Genomic DNA, 18866 nt, shown 5'->3' on the forward strand with positions numbered 1-18866 from the left:
AGTGGTGACCTTCCTGCTGTTTTATTCATTTTAATGTTGCTACATCAATATGTGAAAATCCAATGTGACCTCTTGAAACCCCAATTGACAAAACAGAGGACAGAGAACTATCTTGACATTCAAAGGGGGTCTAAATAGACCAGGTTGCCAGACTAATGCACTTTTCTCTAATGCCTGACTTGTGACTCATGTTGGAGGTACACAATCTGCAGAGACTAGAAAACCCCAAGGTCTTTGCCTGTATCAGGAAACACTGGCTTTTCCAATGAAAATAAGGAAGGAAGATGATATGATGTGCGAAGCTGGTGACACAATTTAGGGTTAGTCTGACAAGCTTGCAAATGCTTGGAAACAACTTTTAAACAGCAGTCTGGCAAAATAAAATAGATGACACGCCAATATGTGAGCAAAAGAAAGTAAAGTCTTGGGTCCCAAGTAAAAACACATCACAGAAGGTGCATTTTCTGGCTGAATTAAACATTTACATTATTCTCCTAAATCCAATTCCTCATTCAAACTAAATATGGGTTCTACATTGCACTTTTGTATCTTTAAAACCTTTCTTAACATGACTATAGCTTTGTATATTTTGTGTAAATGTGTTATAAGACAATGAACCACACTCAAAACGGATAACCAAGTACAAGTATATTAACAGATTCAACAAACTCAATCTAAATCTGTTTTTAATACTGAACTGGCCATGGACTGAAGGGTAAAGGAACAGACCACTTAAGCGTACTCATATTTATTCATATTATAAACATAAGTGTCTCTAATTGTATTACATTTCTATACTTTGTATAGTGTTTATGTATACCCATACATACATACATACATACTGTTCATACTGTATATAATTTAACTTTTTATATCTGCCATATGTATACTTATAGTATACTATTCATACCATTGCACTTTACTGCTTATTGTGCACTTCTGTTTAGATGCTTACTAACTTTACAAGGTTAAGTAAAAGTATTTAAGTAAGATTAGGAAACTATACTTAAAGTATAAGGAGTTTATGTACTCATTGCAGAAAAAACTCCAAAAATATTTAAATACATCTTCACATTTAAAAAGCTGGAAGTGTGAAATGTTTTTTTACAGAATAAGTCTTAGCAAAATTGCTGCCAATTCATTTTCTGGCAAAACACTCATGGTTTGAGTTACTTAAATATAATATATAGCTACTTTCCACCACTGATGCTATTGTGACTCCGCCGAGCAACACACATTTATTAATGTATATAATTGGTGCGTTGCCGTTTAGGTTTTGGTTAAAGCAGTGACGTCGTGCAACAGGTGGCGGTAACTCATACAACACGTCCCGCAGGATTCCACATATTTAAAGGTGACACAATACATAATGACCATATGACTGATAAGTAAGCTTTTTCAAGAGACTGGGCAGAATTTGAGTTCAGAAGTTAGCTACAGAGAGAAACAAAAACACTGTAAAGGTGTCGCAAAATGTTAAAACAAAGGGAAGGTTTCTCTTGCCTGTTTACGGAGCGAGTGTAATTCCAGTTTGACCAAAGAAAACTCCGCTGCTCGGACGAGTTGCTTCTTCACGTGTAAACTGCATTATAGCTCCATGCTGCGAAGTTGTGATGTTTCAAACGTGTTTTCATACCTTCAACTGAGGAAAAAACAGGTAAATATATCCAGTGTTGTGCCGGGGGATACCTCCATGGTCCTACATTCTTTTGAGGAGCAGCTGTCTGCCTGGGTTGTTCTGTGTAACTCTAACAACAAGAAAGGACTTCCGGTTAATTTTTTCAAAATAGAACGTACTTCATTTACTAAACTTGCCCACTCACTTACCCTGGAAAAATAATAAGATGACATGTTTATTTTCCATTATAAACGATAACACCCTAAGTTAGTGAGAGCCTAACTTATACTTCCTGGGATCCTTTTTTGTTTTTTTAAAGCACTTTAAATTGCTTTGTTTTGAAATGTGCTTATAAACAAACTTGCCTTACCTTTCTACTATATATATATTTTTTTAGATTAATAAACCAGGGAGACTTAGTCAGATCAGTTAACCAACACGTGACATGCAGCAAACGTGATCAAAAATATGATGTATAACATTTTTGTTATAGCCACATTTGTGACAGTTGATCTAATAAAAACTCATTTCCAATATTTAACATGGTCTAATGCCACAATGATGCCACGTGTGACATGATGACAACATTTAAATGCAGCAGCATTTTTTTCATGAATATTTTTATCTTCAAATCTCATGCTTTTATTTTAAAGTTAAGCCCGCCCTACTTCCGGGGAGTTTCTTCTTCTGTGCATAATGTCTAACTTGACGCCATTGCCAGCTTCCCCCCGCAGCACTGCAAAGGAACAAAAACAAACCGCATTAACTTCCATATCACGTGTTCCGTCCGGGAAAAAAGTTGAAGATCCCTCTACAAAGCTTGGCTCCAGTTTAGAGAAACAACAACAAACTGAGATGCACTTCTGAAAAATAGGAATAAGACCATGTAGTTTATACAGGGTCGGCTCTAGAACAAATCGAATGGGGGGGCAATCATTTACCACGGAGGGGAAGGCGGGGGCACACATTGCCGTCAACAACCAACACACAAACACCAACGCAACTTCAATTAAAAAAACAACATGTTGTAAGACAGGCATTGGCAAACTAAGGCCCTCGAGCCATATACGGCCCGTTGGGCTTTTGAATCCGGCCCGCGGAATATTGGTACAAAATTGTCCAAATTATAGTAAATTGTGGTGACACCATGTGGGACCATAATTCACCTTGCTTATTGTGTTGCCACACGGACCCTTTAGTGGGAACACCTGTAGCTTTAGCTGCCATTCCTGCTAGCTCATCAGGCAGAGCAGTGCATGTGTTAACCTCTCTGATATTAATGGATAATAAAGATTGGCACTACACTGGTGACCCTGACTTTTCCGAGAAAGTTTCCGGAAAATTAACGAACAGGGCTGAGCGCGATGTTTTCATAAAGCTGCCGGAATTCTGGGAGCACGCCGCGGAGGCATGGTTCGCACACGTGGAGGCACATTTCGCCTGCCGACAGGTCCGTGACGGGGACCTGAAATACCACCATGTGGTAGCAGCACTGGGGAGCTCCACGTCGTCCAGGTTGGTGGGATTCATCGCAGCCCCCCCCACATCATGGCAAATATGAGGCAATTAAGGCCCTTCTCCTTAAGACATTTAGCTTATCTGCTAAGGAGAGGGCCCGCCAGATACTTGACATTCAAGGCCTAGGAGACAGCAAGCCATCCCAGCTAATGGAGAAAATGCTAAATCTGCTAGGGGGGGAAGATCCCCGGATTTTATTCACGGAGATTTTCCTGCGTCACTTGCCTCCCCGGGTCCAGGCGGCGCTGGCCAACACGCCTGTCATGGTGCCCCGTGCCTTGGCTGAGGAAGCGGATCGTTTTTTCCTGGCTACACAACAGCCCGGTGCAGAGAAGTTAGCCGCAACGCTCAGCGGCCCATCTGCAGTCAAGAAAGCGTGGCGGAGGCAGGACACGGCTGTATCGAGCCGGCGTGGAGACACCGGAGAGTGCTTTTACCACGCACGTTTAGGGACAATGGTGAAGAAATGCATCGCCCCGTGCAGCTACAAACCCCCGGGAAACGGAGGGGCCGGCGCTCAGTAGTGGCCCTGAGCGTCGGCGGCACGTGCATGCTCCTCTTCGTCAGCGACAGCGTTTCGGGGAGCCTGTTTCTGTGTGACACGGGCGCTCAACGGAGCGTAGTTCCAGCGTCGAGTGAAGACGTCACCCGGGGTGGGCACGGACCGCGATTGACGGCGGCTAACGGCGGTCCCATTCGCACGTACGGCGTGAGAACTATGTGTCTGTGCATCGGAGGACAGCGTTTCAGCTGGGATTTTGTGACAGCGTACATTTATTTTCCCCTCCTCGGAGCGGATTTTTTGTGTGCTCATGGACTCTTAGTGGACGTTAAGAATAGGCGTTTGGTTGATGCCTTAACGTTTTCTTCCCTCGTGTGCACACTTGGCAGCGCAGCATATGTCGGGCTCGCTGTCGGGGGCAGACACGTTTCTCAGACTGTTGGCCGAGTTTCCAGACCTGTCGCTACCCACCTTCTCTGCGCTTACCACTAAGCATGGCGTGGAGCACCACCTCACTACCGAGGGGCCTCCTGTCTACGCCAGGGCCCGGCGGTTGAACCCTTCTAAGCTGGCTGTAGCGAGGGCGGAGTTCGCAACCATGGAGCGCCTGGGCATTGTCCGCCGCTCCGACAGTCCTTGGGCTTCCCCCCTGCACGTCGTCCCCAAACCGAACGGCGGGTTCCGCCCGTGCGGGGATTACCGCCGACTCAACGACGCCACTACGCCTGACCGCTATCCGGTGCCGCACATTCAGGACTTTTCGGCGCATCTGGCCGGTACGGGGTGTTTTCCAAGGTGGACCTGGTGCGTGGATACCACCAGGTGCCCATGCACCCTCTGGACATTCCCAAGACAGCAGTGATAACGCCTTTTGGACTTTTTAAGTTCCTGCGGATGCCTTTTGGACTCAAGAATGCCGCTCAGACGTTCCAGCGCCTGATGGATTCGGTGCTGCGGGACCTGCCGTTTGTGTTTGTCTACCTCGACGACATACTCGTCGCCAGCGCTTCAGTGCAGGAGCACCGGTCCCACCTCCGAGCCCTTTTCACGCGGCTCAACGAACACGGATTAATCATAAATCCTGCAAAGTGCCAGTTCGGGGTGTCTGACATTGATTTCCTGGGGCACCGCGTCACCAAGGGCGGTGCGGCACCTCTGCCGGCGAAGGTGGAGGCTGTTGCGGCTTTTCCTCGCCCGCTCACAGCCCGGTCGCTCCGTGAGTTTCTGGGGATGGTGACCTTCTACCACCGTTTCATCGCCCGGGCCGCACACATCATGCGGCCGCTGTATGAAGCATTGAAGGGCAAGACCCCCGTCCAGGCGATCAACTGGACGGCAGAGGCGGACGTCGCTTTTGCTGATGTCAAGACCGCGTTGGCTCAGGCGGCTTTGCTGGCACACCCATCATCTACGGCTCCCATCTCCATCACCACGGACGCGTCGGACTACGCGGTCGGCGCGTTGCACGAGCAGTGGGTGGAGGGCGCTTGGCAGCCGCTCGCCTTTTTCAGCCGCCAGCTGACGCCCAGAGAACGCAGGTACAGCGCTTTTGACCGTGAGCTCCTGGGTCTTTATTTGGCCGTGCGGCACTTCCGTTTCATGCTGGAAGGCCGGGAGTTTACGGCGTTTGGCGACCACAAGCCACTCACTTTCGCCATGTCTAAAGTGGCGGAGCCTTGGTCGGCACGTCAGCAGCGGCAGCTTTCCTACATCTCTGAGTTCACCACAGACATTAAGCACGTGGCTGGCAAGTCGAACCTGGTTGCAGATTGCCTCTCCAGAGTCGTCATCGGAGCCGTCCAGTTGGGCCTGGACTACACTCGCATGGCGGCGGACCAGGTCACAGACCCCGGCGTCCAGGCTCTGAAGGTGGAGGGCGCGGGGCTGCGCTTGGAGGACATGGTGTTCCGCGACGCGGGCGTTACCCTCCTGTGTGACGTCTCCACAGGCCTGTCGCGGCCAGTCGTTCCCGCCAGCTGGAGGCGCTCTGTGTTCGAGGCAGTACACGGACTGTCACACCCCGGCGTTAAGCCTTCGGTGTGCTTGGTGGCCGCGAAGTTCGTCTGGCATGGGCTGAAAATGGGCTTGTCAGCGCGCTAAGGTGCACCGCCACACGAAGGCCCCTTTGGAGCGTTTCCTGGTTCCTGAGAGGAGGTTTGACCACGTCAACATCGACTTGGTTGGTCCATTGCCCTCCTCTCAGGGCTTTTCCTACCTCCTCACCATGGTGGACAGGACGACCCGTTGGCCGGAGGCGGTCCCGCTCGTTTCGACGTCGGCCGTGGACGTTGCCCGGGCCTTCATTGCAACGTGGGTGTGTCGTTTTGGCACCCCGTCGGACATTTCCTCAGACAGGGGCTCTCAGTTCACGTCCGAACTCTGGAACGCCGTGGCAGGCGGTTTGGGGGTTAAGCTGCACAGGACTACCGCTTACCACCCTCAGGCTAACGGCCTCTGCGAGCGCTTCCATCGCTCCATGAAGGCGGCCCTCAAAGCCGGCCTTAAGGATGGGAATTGGGTCGACAAGCTGCCCTGGGTGATGCTGGGCCTGAGGACTGCGCCTAAAGAAGACCTGCAGTGCTCTACGGCTGAGATGGTCTACGGGCAGCCGTTGAGAGTTCCAGGGAATTTCCTCCCTAACGCATCGGCTCCCTGGTCGGCGTCGGCCCAGCGGGCTTTCCTGCAGGATGCCACTGAGGCCTTTGCTCCTATCCCTACTACTCAGCACGGTACTCAGGTGTCCCAGGTTCCCGCAGAGCCCCGCTCGGCGGAGCACGTGTTCATCCGGCACGATGCGCACAGAGGCCCCCTGCAGCCCCCTTATGATGGGCCTTTCCGGGTCTTGGAGCACGGGGACAAGCACCTGGTGGTCGACCTGGGTGGCAAGGCCGAGCACGTCTCGGTGGACCGGGTGAAGGCTGCTCACCTGGACTTGGACCAGCATGTGGTGCTGGCTCGACCTCCGCGACGGGGCCGCCCCCCGGCCTCGTCCCCTGTCACGGATTTAAGACCTGTTGTTCCGGTCCCTCCCCTTCCGGGGGCCGCACAGGCGGAAGTCACTTTTCCGACTCCCGTGCTCAGGAGTCATGGGGGTCGGCGTGTCGTTCCTCCCCGCCATGCTGATTTTGTTTATGTGTGAATTCTGGGGGGGCTTGTGTGGTGACACCATGTGGGACCATAATTCACCTTGCTTATTGTGTTGCCACACGGACCTTTTAGTGGGAACACCTGTAGCTTTAGCTGCCATTCCTGCTAGCTCATCAGGCAGAGCAGTGCATGTGTTAACCTCTCTGATATTAATGGATAATAAAGATTGGAACTCCATTCTTAATACACCGCCTCCGACTCTCTTTTCACGGCACTACAAAATGTACTATAATTTGAATGAATGAATGCAGTCTTAAGACCGCATTCATTCTGCCTTTTTCCTGCAATACCCGGCATTTCAGTTGATCCCACTAGATGGCGCACTCTAGACACAATTGACCTTTGCTGGAGTCTGGTCTATTCTCTCAGCTGGCCCCACTCGGCAACCCAGCAAGATCCAAGAACCAAATATGTTACGCTTACATTGGAGGGGGTCGAGATTAACCTGAGCAATAACAGTTCATGGCGAGTACGGCGAATACAAGTTGTAACAATCAGTAGCGCTGAGCAAAGTGACTAGAATGCGACCACACACTTATAAAAAACACTTATATAAAGTCAGGCAACACTAACCAGGCTTAGTGTGATTCTGTTTATTTTTACCTTACTTTAATGACCATCCGTTCACTGTTATTGACTATTGTGAAGAGGCAGACCTTTTCCTGTTGTTTTGTATTATTGCAGCTATCGGATCAATACATGGGCTACATGTGGCCATCACAAGTAAAATCATAGGCAAGGCAAGGCAAGGCAAGTTTATTTATATAGCACTTTTCAACACAAGGCAATTCAAAGTGCTTTACAAAAAATGAAAGAGATTAAGAAAATGGCATTTAAAATCAGTCATTAAAAAGAAAAGCTAATAAAATAAACATTAAAAGAAAAAATACATGGATAAAAGTTACAGTGCTGTCAATTAAACATTAAAAGAAAAAAGTACATGGATAAAAGTTACAGTGCAGTCTAAGATATGAATAGTTCAATTAAAAGCAGCGACAAAAAGAAAAGTCTTCAGCCTGGATTTAAAAGTAGTCAGAGTTGCAGCGGACCTGCAGGTTTCTGGGAGTTTGTTCCAGATATTTGGAGCATAATAACTGAACGCTGCTTTACCATGTTTAGTTCTGACTCTGGGGACAGAAAGCTGACCAGTCCCTGAAGACCTGAGAGATCTGGATGGTTCATAATTTAGCAGGAGGTCAGAAATGTATTTTGGGCCTAAACCATTCAGTGCTTTATAAACCAGCAGCAGTATTTTGAAATCTATTCTTTGACACACAGGAAGCCAGTGTAAAGACTTCAGAACAGGAGTGATGTGATCCACTTTCTTAGTGTTAGTGAGGACTCGAACAGCAGCGTTCTGAATTAGCTGCAGCTTCCTAATAGATTTTTTAGTGAGACCTGTGAAGACACCATTGCAGTAGTCCAGTCTACTGAAGATAAAAGCATGGACAAGTTTTTCCAAATCCTGCTGTGACATTAGTCTTTTAATCCTAGATATATTCTTTAGGTGATAGTAGGCTGATTTAGTAACAGTTTTAATGTGACTGTTGAAACTCAGGTCAGAGTCCATGACTACACCTAGATTTCTGGCTTTATCTGTTGTTTTGAACATTGCACACTGAAGCTCAGCGCTAACTTGTATACGTTCTGCCTTGGCTCCAAAAACCATTACCTCAGTTTTATCTTTGTTTAATTGGAGAAAGTTCTGACACATCCAGTCATTGATTTGTTCAATGCACTTACTCAGTGTTTGAATTGGAGCATAGTCTCCTGGTGAAATTGTTACGTAAATTTGTGTGTCATCTGCATAGCTATGGTAACTTATTTTGTTGTTCTTCATTATCTGAGCCAGTGGTAGCATATAGATGTTAAAGAGAAGAGGCCCCAAGATGGAGCCTTGAGGAACCCCACATGTCATATTTGTCAACTCAGATGTGTATTTACCTATAGAAACAAAGTTGTTTCTGTCCTTTAAGTAGGATTCAAACCAATTCAGAACTGTTTCCGAAAGTCCCACCCAGTTCTCCAGTCGGTCTAGTAATATGCTGTGGTCAACAGTGTCAAACGCAGCACTGAGATCTAATAATACTAACACTGAAGTTCTGCCACTGTCTGTGTTTAAGTGGATGTCATTAAAGACCTTTACAAGAGCAGTCTCAGTGCTGTGGTTTGGACGAAAGCCTGACTGGAACACATCAAAACAGTCATTTAAATGCAAGAAATTACTCAACTGTTGAAAAACTACTTTTTCAATGATTTTACCTAGAAATGGGAGGTTTGATATGGGCCTGTAATTGTTCATTACTGAAGCATCTAGATTATTCTTTTTTAAGAGCGGTTTAATGACTGCAGTTTTCAGGGCCTGTGGAAAAATACCTGAGTGAAGAGATTTGTTTACTATATGAAGTAGATCTGAGGCCATGCAAGGCAAAACATCTTTGAAAAATCCTGTTGGAATAATATCAAGGCAGCAGGAGGAGGATTTCAGAAGTTGAATAATGTCCTCTAGGTTTTTATCATTAATCTGATGGAATTGTGTCATGATGTCTGAATTGATGTTAAGTGGAGATAGGGACAACACATTTGCTGTTCCTGATGCAGAGGCACTGACTGCTTGTCTGATTTTCTGAATTTTGTCAGTGAAAAAGGAGGCAAAATCATTGCACGCCCTGGTGGATAGAAATTCAGAGGCTACTGACACTGGGGGGTTAGTTAGTCTGTCGACGGTAGCAAACAAGGCACGTGCGTTGTTTTTGTTTTTGGTAATGATGTCAGAGAAGAACGATTGTCGTGCGTTTTTCAATTCCAAATTATAGAGGCCAAGTCTCTCTTTATAGATTTCAAAGTGAACCTGGAGATTTGTTTTTCGCCACCTGCGTTCAGCTTTTCGACATTCTCTTTTTTTCTGTTTTCACGGTCATGGCCTTTCTCCATGGAGATATTTTCTTGCCAGACACTTCCTTTACCTTAGTTGGAGCAATGGCATCTATAACATTTTTAATTTTTGAATTAAAATGATCTACTAGCTCATTTACTGAGATGTTGGCAGGGGCAAGTGTGGAAGAGAAATTCTGAGTAAACATTTCCCTAGTGTTTTCAGTTAAATATCGCTTTGTGGTTACCTCTTTTTGAACATTTTTGTGAACAGAAATAGAGCTCTCAAAGAAAACACAGGAATGGTCAGAGAGTGCAACATCAGTCACCACAACCTTAGAGATATTCAGACCCTTTGAGATAATTAAGTCCAGAGTGTGCCCCTTATTGTGCGTGGGCTCCGTCACATGCTGAGTCAGTCCATAGCTATCAAGAACACAAAACAGTTCTTTAGCCCCTCTGTCCTGGGGGTTGTCAACATGGATGTTAAAATCACCAACAATGACTAGACGGTCAAAGTCAATACACACTATAGACAGCAGTTCAGTAAAGTCATCAAAAAAGCTTGCACAGTATTTGGGTGGTCTATAGATATTTAGGAACAGAGCTCGAGAGGAGCATTTCAGCCGGAGGGCCACATATTCAAAAGAATCAAAGTTTCCATAAGATGTCTTCCTGCATTGAAGGGCATCATTGAACAGAATAGCAACTCCACCCCCTTTCTTATGCATTCTTTCCTGACTCATAAAACTAAAGTTGGGAGGGGTTGATTCGATAAGAACAGCTGCACTGTTATTTTGTTCAATCCAAGTTTCTGTTAAAAACATAAAATCGAGATTGTGCTCAGTGATAAAATCATTGATTAAAAATGTTTTTCCTGCCAAAGACCTGACATTTAATAAAGCTAGTTTAAGTTTGTTAAACACACTATCAGTCATGTTTTTTGTAACAAGCTGTGGCTGACATGGAATCACTGCTAAATTAGATACACTCACACAAACGTTTGAGCGCTTCCTGTTTCTATGATTCACCGCTCTTAATCTATTACCTATCAACACAGATATCGGCAAAGCTACTGGCAGGCAGGGCCCCGACATGTCCTTGAAAGAGTTGAGAGTGCCATACGCCCTTGAGCCTGGACCCATCACATATCAGTAAGAGTTTGTTGTGTTTTGTACACACACATCCTTATCAGGCTTCGGAGACTGCAGAAGCCCCCTCGAAGGGAGGGGAGGTGGTCGACGTAGGCACGGTGATGGAGACGGGCTAGATGGTGCGGGGGTAGAGGACATGCTGCCAGGGGGGGGAGGTGGTTGACGTAGGCGCGGTGATGAGGACGGGGGAGATGGTGCGCGTCTCCGCGGTGATTTTGGTGGGCGTCGTTGAGGAGCGGGGGTAAAGGACATGGTGCCAGCCCTGCGTATCGCCTTCGTTTGGTCTTTGAACTCCAGGAAGGAATCGGTGCCAACCCTCTGTATCTCCTTTGTGTGTTCATCGATCTCCAGGAGGGTGGGCGAGGGTGAAAGGGTGAACGGAGTATCCTCAAAGGCGTTGACAGGGGGGGGGGCAGTGGAGACTCCTCCATGTGTCTCATATGTCTCCCATAATCAGAACATTCCTCAGGCGGGTGCAGTGATAATTCTTCAGGGTTTTCTGCGTGATGTGTTGTGTCTTTCTCGTGTTTTGATTCCTCCTGCCGCTTGTCCTTGGCAGAGGGAACAGATTGATGACGCAGGCAGTTGAATATGTTAGAGATAAACAATTTCACTCCTGACTTGTTCAGGCAAACTCCATTTGCCTTGAAAATATGTCTGCGATCCCAGAAAAAGTTAAAATTGTCAATAAAATGAACAGAATGGTCAGTACAGGCCGTTGAAAGCCAGGTGTTCAGTGCAAACAATCTGCTGAATCTCTCCACTCCTCTTCTGACTGGCGGTAGAGGGCCACTGATGAACACCTCTGCATTTAGAGAGCTGGCAGTTTCCAACAAACATTTAAAGTCTTCTTTCAGCACTTCTGACTGTTGTTTCACAACATCATTTGTTCCAATGTGCAGTACCACATTCTTCACAGTCGGATGTTCAGCCCCAATATGCAGGATCTTCTCAGCCAAGTCAGAGACCACATCCTTGGGAAAACAGAGTACTTTGGTGTTGTTCTTATTACACAGACCTTTTACATCTCTTACAGCAGAGTCACCCACAATCAGAGTTTCAGGCCCAGTCGTTAGCTTTCCCTCTAGCCTTTTACTTTTAGAGTAGCTATTGGTCCTTACCCTGCTGCGTGAAGAGGACAGGTTATCCAGGTCATCAGATCTCCGGTTCTCGGTCAGCGGAGCGTATCTGTTCTGGATTGGCACACTTGGTGGTTTAGGATTGTTTGTAATTCTCCCTTTAGCAGCTGTCCACGGCTGTTTCCTAGTATGAATAGGGGTTGAAGAGGCGCTCTTCCTGGGTGATAACAATGCAGGCCAGCCGGTCGCATCACAGATTTCGGAGCTCTGGGCTCTGCCTGTTATCCGTCCTCCCAAATCCCATGGAAGTGATTTACTCTTAGGCTTTGCACCCAGAGAGTTCCAGGGAGGACTACCACTTGTAGATTTATTACCCGGTACACAGCCCTCCTGTTCCTTGGAATCTTTGTAGCTGCTAACTAGCTGTGAGTTAGCATACCCTTCTCCATTACTTTGCAACACTGGTAAAGTCGTGTCATTCCCACGACATAGTCCATTCACTTCCACGTTAACTTCCAACCGTTGCATTTTCATTTCCAACACAGCCATCTTCTGTATAAGTTTCTGGAAGTCATCTGTAGAGAACGGAGGCATTTTGCTACCAACTAGCTTAAGCTAAATAGCAGTAGCCTACCAGGCTTTAGCTGTTGCTAGGCCACGCTATTGTAAGACTGACGTCGTCGTAAAAATGTTGAAATATGGCTGAAACCCTCCGTCTATTTACGAAGATGAACTGTCCCAGTGATAAGTTAATGTCCAGGAGCCGCTGCTCGAAGTTTTCAGAGAATAAGAATAGGAAAATCAGCATAAAAAGTAAGCAGAGGCAAGAGCAAGCAGAAAAGCGTCTGCACTGTAAGAAAGATAAGCAAGGTGTCGAAAACTACGCCGGTAAAATATGCATGTAGAAAACGGCATATGCCACAATATGATAGCAACAAGTAGTCAAGATAGTCAGATTAGCTTTGGTTGCTGTGCTAACTTCACCTGTAGAATGCCAGAGAAACTTTCATAACAGCGTTGTGATGCCAAACAGCTTTCAGACTAAAACACATTCACTTATGGGGATGGGGATATTTATCAGCTGCTTGTGTGACAGTCAGACAATGAAAACTTTACAGCGGCCGCTGCCGCGAGTTAACGGGAGAATAAACTCCGGTAGACGAGCAGCACTGCAGCAGGCAGTAATGCAGCTGAACCACAATAATAAACAATGCACCTCGGCACTCTGGAGAAAGGTACAAGGTTGGAGAAATAGTTCTTTAATTGAATCTGGCTTCGTATAATTAAAAACTACCCGACGCAGTCCTCTATTGATGTTGTTGTGAGCGGTGTTGCGGAGAAAATCAGCAACGTAAAACGCTGTGTGGGTCATAAGAAGGCACGTAAACGGTTACGTCATGACACAAATGATGACGCAATCATTCACCTTTGAACCTAATTCACCTTTGAACCTGCATCTGTAACACTAGCCTCATCCCAATACCCCTCCTCGACTCCCCCTTTCCCTCACTCGCGTCACTTCCTTGCGTCTTAGCTCCGCCTCCGTAAGATGCGAGCGAGAGACACGAGGAGGTGATGCGAGGACAGAGGAGTCCTCAGGTATTAATTGGGATGTCCTCGTTCACTCAAACGTCACTCTTAAACGACATCTGTTAATGATGACATGTGCCCAGCTGTATCCCCTCTCATCAGGCTTAACTGAATAACCCTTTAGAACCGGCCCATTTGTTGTTAAATATTTATTTAAATGAATGAATCTTTCTCTTGTTAGTCAAGGAATTCAATGTATGATGGTTGGTCCTGCTTTTGTGTTCCGTTTTGGTGTAAAATGTAGCCTACATTTAAATAAAAATATAATTATAGTAATGTGAAAGTCTTTTAGAAATGAATTGCACATAATAATTCCCACGGAGCTGTGAGCACTTATACATAGGGTTGGGTATCGTTTGAATTTCCACGATTCTGATTCCGATTCCGATTCTACTTTTCGATTCCGGTTCTTAACGGTTCTCAATTCCGATTCTTTGAGGGGCAGGGTAAAAAAAATATAAATTGCTTCTTCCACCAAAAAAATTACATTTATTCGAGAAACTTTTACACAGGTTACTTTACAGTAATATTCACATTAATCAGTCTGTTTATATTCACTGCTATGTAACTGTAACCTGAGAACCACTGAAGCTTCAACAGTGCAACAGTCCAACTTTTAAAGGAAACCCCCCCCCCCATTTAAAAACAGTTGTTGTTGAGAAAAACAAGCATATCTGCCTTCTCAGGCATACCGGGAAGAAATGTTTGAACATTTTAAAGTAAAATGCTTCAATCTGGTGCACTTTAAGCAGAATTACTAGAGACTAGATCTAGGGGGTACAACTCTAAACACCCATATGAAAAAGATCGGTTTGCATTTTAATAATCAAATAAGTATGTGAACATAACCAGGGGGGTATACTACGAAGCAGGATTTTCGCTTAGCCGGCTAAATTCAGGGAAAACTCCGGCTTTCCGGTCCTACGAAGCTGGTTCTATTTTTAGCAGGCTAGATCTCCATGGTAACTTATGCTTAGCGGCTAACCTGGTCGGGACCAGGTTAGGTTGTAGGCTAAGAGCTCAACTCAGTGAAAGCACTGCCTGCTGACCAATCAGAGCTCAGTGTGCGGAGTTTAAAGCGATCAAGTCATATTACAGGACAAAGGAAATACAGAAAAGCTGCCGTCGCAGGAAAGACGGCCGGCAAAAATCACCGACTGTGTGAACGTGAACATTAATAGAATATCACCTCCCATCTTCAGAGCAATCTGACTATTATAACATTAGCGTTAAGAAGGCTTACTTACATATCTGCCACAACATAAGTAACCGGATCAGAGTAACATTAAGTACAATCCACGGCATATCACTTCATAATGTAGCCTATCATATTTTCTTATCTGAGTCAGCTGAGCCGTATCTGGCCGTGCAACACTCACAGTGTCACATAGGCTACTGTATGCAGAAGTATTATTTTAAGCAACACATTAAGTTGACGAAACACTCGAGACAAATGTAATTAAAGTCAAATCGTGTTTTAGACGGGGCAGTGATATCATAAACCTGTTAATGTACGCATTCAAACACTTTTTCTTTTGCCAGCTGTATTCACCTTGCAGGTGCAGACTATGTGGCTTTCATCCTGGATAAAGTGTTTAAGTCATGGATGTTTAAAGTTTAACTTCTTCATTTTTGACTAGTATTAAAGTTCACTTTTCATTCAGGAAGTATGACGCTGCGCTGTCAGTACGCTTCTCCATGTTTGTGATTGGTCAAATGCTCCAGATACCCCCCCTTTCATGTGAACGCGCACCTAACTAGATAGGAAACGGCTGGCTTGAGCGATCCACTTGATAACCCGCGTCGTAGTACAGTTTAGCGAGAGCGCGTATGTTTTGGATTAGGCCAACCGGCTAACTCAAACATATCCAGGTTAGGTTGAACCAGCTTCGTAGTATAGTCCCCAGTAACCTACCATAGCCAATAACAAATAAATGTAACTTATTTTATTTTTGTTGTTCATTCATATCTTATTTTACTATTTTATTTATGCATATTTTTTTATCTCTCCAGTTTAAAACGATATGTCTGGTTTACTGTCCTATAGTAGGCCTATACATTGGAATGATTTCAAACCTGTTTTATCCCAATCATTATAAAGGAGTGCCTTGGAAATATGTGTTTACATAAATTGTGATCAAAACGTTTGAGACCCACTGAGATAACTTACGGAGCGTCCACACTACAGCTTCAAAAAAAGCTTGGAGCTGGGCGTGTCTGAAGCTTGGGGATTTTATTCGAGCAACGCGACCAACAACCAATCACATGAATCTCCCGCCTCCGACATACAACGCAAAAAAACCCGGGGATTTTATGCGAGCAATAGGCCTATATATAACTCCCCAAACAGGCGAAAACCTACCAGTTTCACCCACTGTCTCTGCCACCTCCCTCCATGACTGGTTCTTCCGGTTTGTATCCCGGTAGGTGAAGAGGGTCTGGGGCTTCATTTATAAAGGGATATACGCTCAAAAAATGGCGTACGCCAGTTTCTACGCTATGTTTGCGATTTATAAAATACTAACTTGACGGGAAAATGTGCGGTCCTCCACGCAAACTCTAACCCATGCGTACGCACTAAGCACAAAAACGGGAGAGACGAGAAACTGCGACACCACGTTGGCAGAAGGAAGAATGGAGAGAAATATGTGGAAATAATACCATAAATAAAACGTTACCTCTCATTTATCATATATGAATAATTCATTTTCAAACATTGATTAAAGCCAATCTTAAAATGATTTAACAAACGCCTGTTTGAGACTCCTCAGTGCACACAAAAACATAACTTGGAGAAATAAATAAACACGGATATGTTATTTAAAACCACCTCGAATATGTTGTGTTAATGTTATGAAATGTTTTCTCATAAATGATGCGGTAAGCAGGAGGACAGAATTACGTCTAAACTGACGCCGTTTTGCATTTCTATAGGTTACGAGCATGGTTATACTACTATCACGTTTAATCGTGTTTTATGCCGTTTGCCAAGACTTGATAAGTCTCTCGTAAAACACAGGAGGTACGGAAACTAAGAACACCATATGTGGTCAATTGTACAGCTAATATAACACAACACATTAGTTGTATTTCCTTTAACTGGTGGATATAGGGTTGGTTGAGATGCACAGGCTGCAGTGAGACGCTGCGCACAGCTGATCGACAGTTGGGACACAAACCACAAAATACAAAAACATAATTCAGATCCAGTCGTCATGACTCCACTCCGGAGGGATTCCGCGATCATTTCTTAGAATCTCTCATCAAGGGGGTGTCTCCTGTCCCCGGTACAAACACACTGCCTGAGGAATGCTAGCCTATGTGTATTTTTTTTGTCATGAACCTTTTTCGGACCACTTATTTATTTATTTTGGTGACGATCCGACCTCCATGCTGCTACTCTGGTTCAAACTGCATCTACCAAACAATATGATTTATCTCAACCTCCCCAAAATAACCAAAATCTTGCACGGTGTGAGATGTCTTTTTTAGCTGTTCTGTCGTCATTTCCTGCAATCTTCTTCATAAAGTCAGTCAAAATGAATGAATGAATGGGCGTTTCTTTTACTATTTATAGGCAAATCTGGGCGTTACGTGAAGCCCGCAAAAGCTGCACCGCATTTCGAGTCGATTGTGATTTATAAAGGGAAACCGGCGTAGGAAGTGCTGTACGCACTTTCCTCGCCGGTACGCAATGTTTGGTGAATCGGAAAATGTCGGAACATTTCTGTAGCCTACCTATTTTTTGGATTTCTTCTACGTAAGCAACCTTCCCACGTGAATCTTACGCACGGCGTTATAAATGAGGCCCCTGGTCATACAAAACCGGGTGATTTGCTACGGTGATAAATAGTTTCTCCTCCATCTTTTTTTGAAATATAGAAATCAACGGCGGGATATCTCTCCCAGCTTAGACGCGGTTTGATTGGCTAGCGCTTGAGCTGTCAGATTTTCAGAAACGGGATTTGATTGGCTGGCGCTGGCTACTCCGGCGTCTCCGGCGGAGACGGACCGCTATGCTACCCACAATTCAGTTCGGCGAAAAGCGAGGCAACGTGACGTCACCCCATTCAAAGTGAATGGGCAGACGCGTTGGAAACTGTTTTTGAAGCTGTCGACGCTGTAGTGTGGACGCAGCGTAAAACTAAAGTGAACTATCTAAACACTCAGAGTCCTTTACCTCACTGAGCTGTATCAGCCTCTCAGTCTGACTGGAGAGGACTCTCCCTCCACATCATTGTAGAAACATCTTCTTCTTCCGTTAGAGCAGCTAGCACCAGATGCTAATAACAACAGCGCCCTGCCTTTCTCCCACGCTCACTCGCACTTTGGCTGTGAGCTGCGGGTGCCAGATAAGCCAACATCCCCCATTTTCATCACTTACAGCGCCCATCGTACAGGGCAAATGAAACGTGTAACCCGGAAGAAAAGGGTGTTACATTTACTTAATTATGAATGTTGTTACATCAAGGCCGAAAATTAGGATGAGCACCAACGGTCAAAACATTTTTTTCCCTCCCAGAGCTGTCAGCGCGGCGCCTGCTCAGATCTGGCGCCCGAGGCGAACAACTATAACGCCAGTGCGATGGGCCCGGATGGGCCGGCCCTGGTCCCAGGTTATGCTGTAGGAAGTGTAGGAACAACGCTACATTTCCCGCTCTGCCCCTGCCCCCGCCTCGACGTAAGCGTGACGTATGTGGTGCTTTTGCTCTGGCCGGACAATTTTTTGGTGCTTGAAACGAACCGGATTCCGGAGCTAAGAGGCTGCTCCGCTGCGGTGTGAAGAGGAAAACCCGGTGCTTTTCAAGCTCCAGCTCCGAACCGGCCCTGAAACACCGTTGGTGTGAATGAGGTAAACAATATTTATACAGCTGATACCCAATAGTTATTTCCCGTTCGACCGAGACGTTTCCGGTAAGTCTCCACAATTATCGAGTTAGTCAAACAACCTATTATCAGACCGCCAACACGGCTTCGTCCAGGGCAGATCCTGTTCAACCCAACTCCTGGCCTGCCTTGACATATGGTCTTGTACCCTTGACAAAAGAGGAAGTCTCGATGCCATTTATTTGGATTTCCAGAAAGCATTTGATACTGTACCTCACAAAAGATTACTGAATAAGCTCTATGGGTATGGTATCCGTGGAGACATACTCACCTGGATCTCAGACTTTCTCAAAAACAGGCGACAGAGAGTCTTTGTTAACGGGAAACCATCTGGATGGTGCCCAGTTCTCAGTGGAATTCCACAAGGTAGTGTCCTGGGTCCTGCACTGTTTGTCCTCTATATCAACGACCTACCAGATAATGTAAGCTCCAGGGTCCAGATGTTTGCAGATGATACTAAAGTCTTCAAGGAAATTAAGTGTAAAGAGAATGCAGAA

The 18866-nt window shown here is 45.7% G+C and overlaps 1 protein-coding gene across 1 annotated transcript in view; it reads right to left on the reverse strand.

The window, feature by feature from the left end:
* rin2 (Ras and Rab interactor 2) overlaps positions 1 to 1823 on the reverse strand; it is a gene marked incomplete in the record, with an annotated part of 31721 nt that extends 29898 nt beyond the window's left edge. Inside the window, 1 exon segment of the mRNA XM_034224144.1 lies at positions 1504 to 1823.
* Between the last annotated feature and the right edge of the window lie 17043 nt (positions 1824 to 18866).

This window comes from Gymnodraco acuticeps, unplaced genomic scaffold (genome assembly GCF_902827175.1).
Source record: "Gymnodraco acuticeps unplaced genomic scaffold, fGymAcu1.1, whole genome shotgun sequence".
NCBI classification, from domain to species: domain Eukaryota; kingdom Metazoa; phylum Chordata; class Actinopteri; order Perciformes; family Bathydraconidae; genus Gymnodraco; species Gymnodraco acuticeps.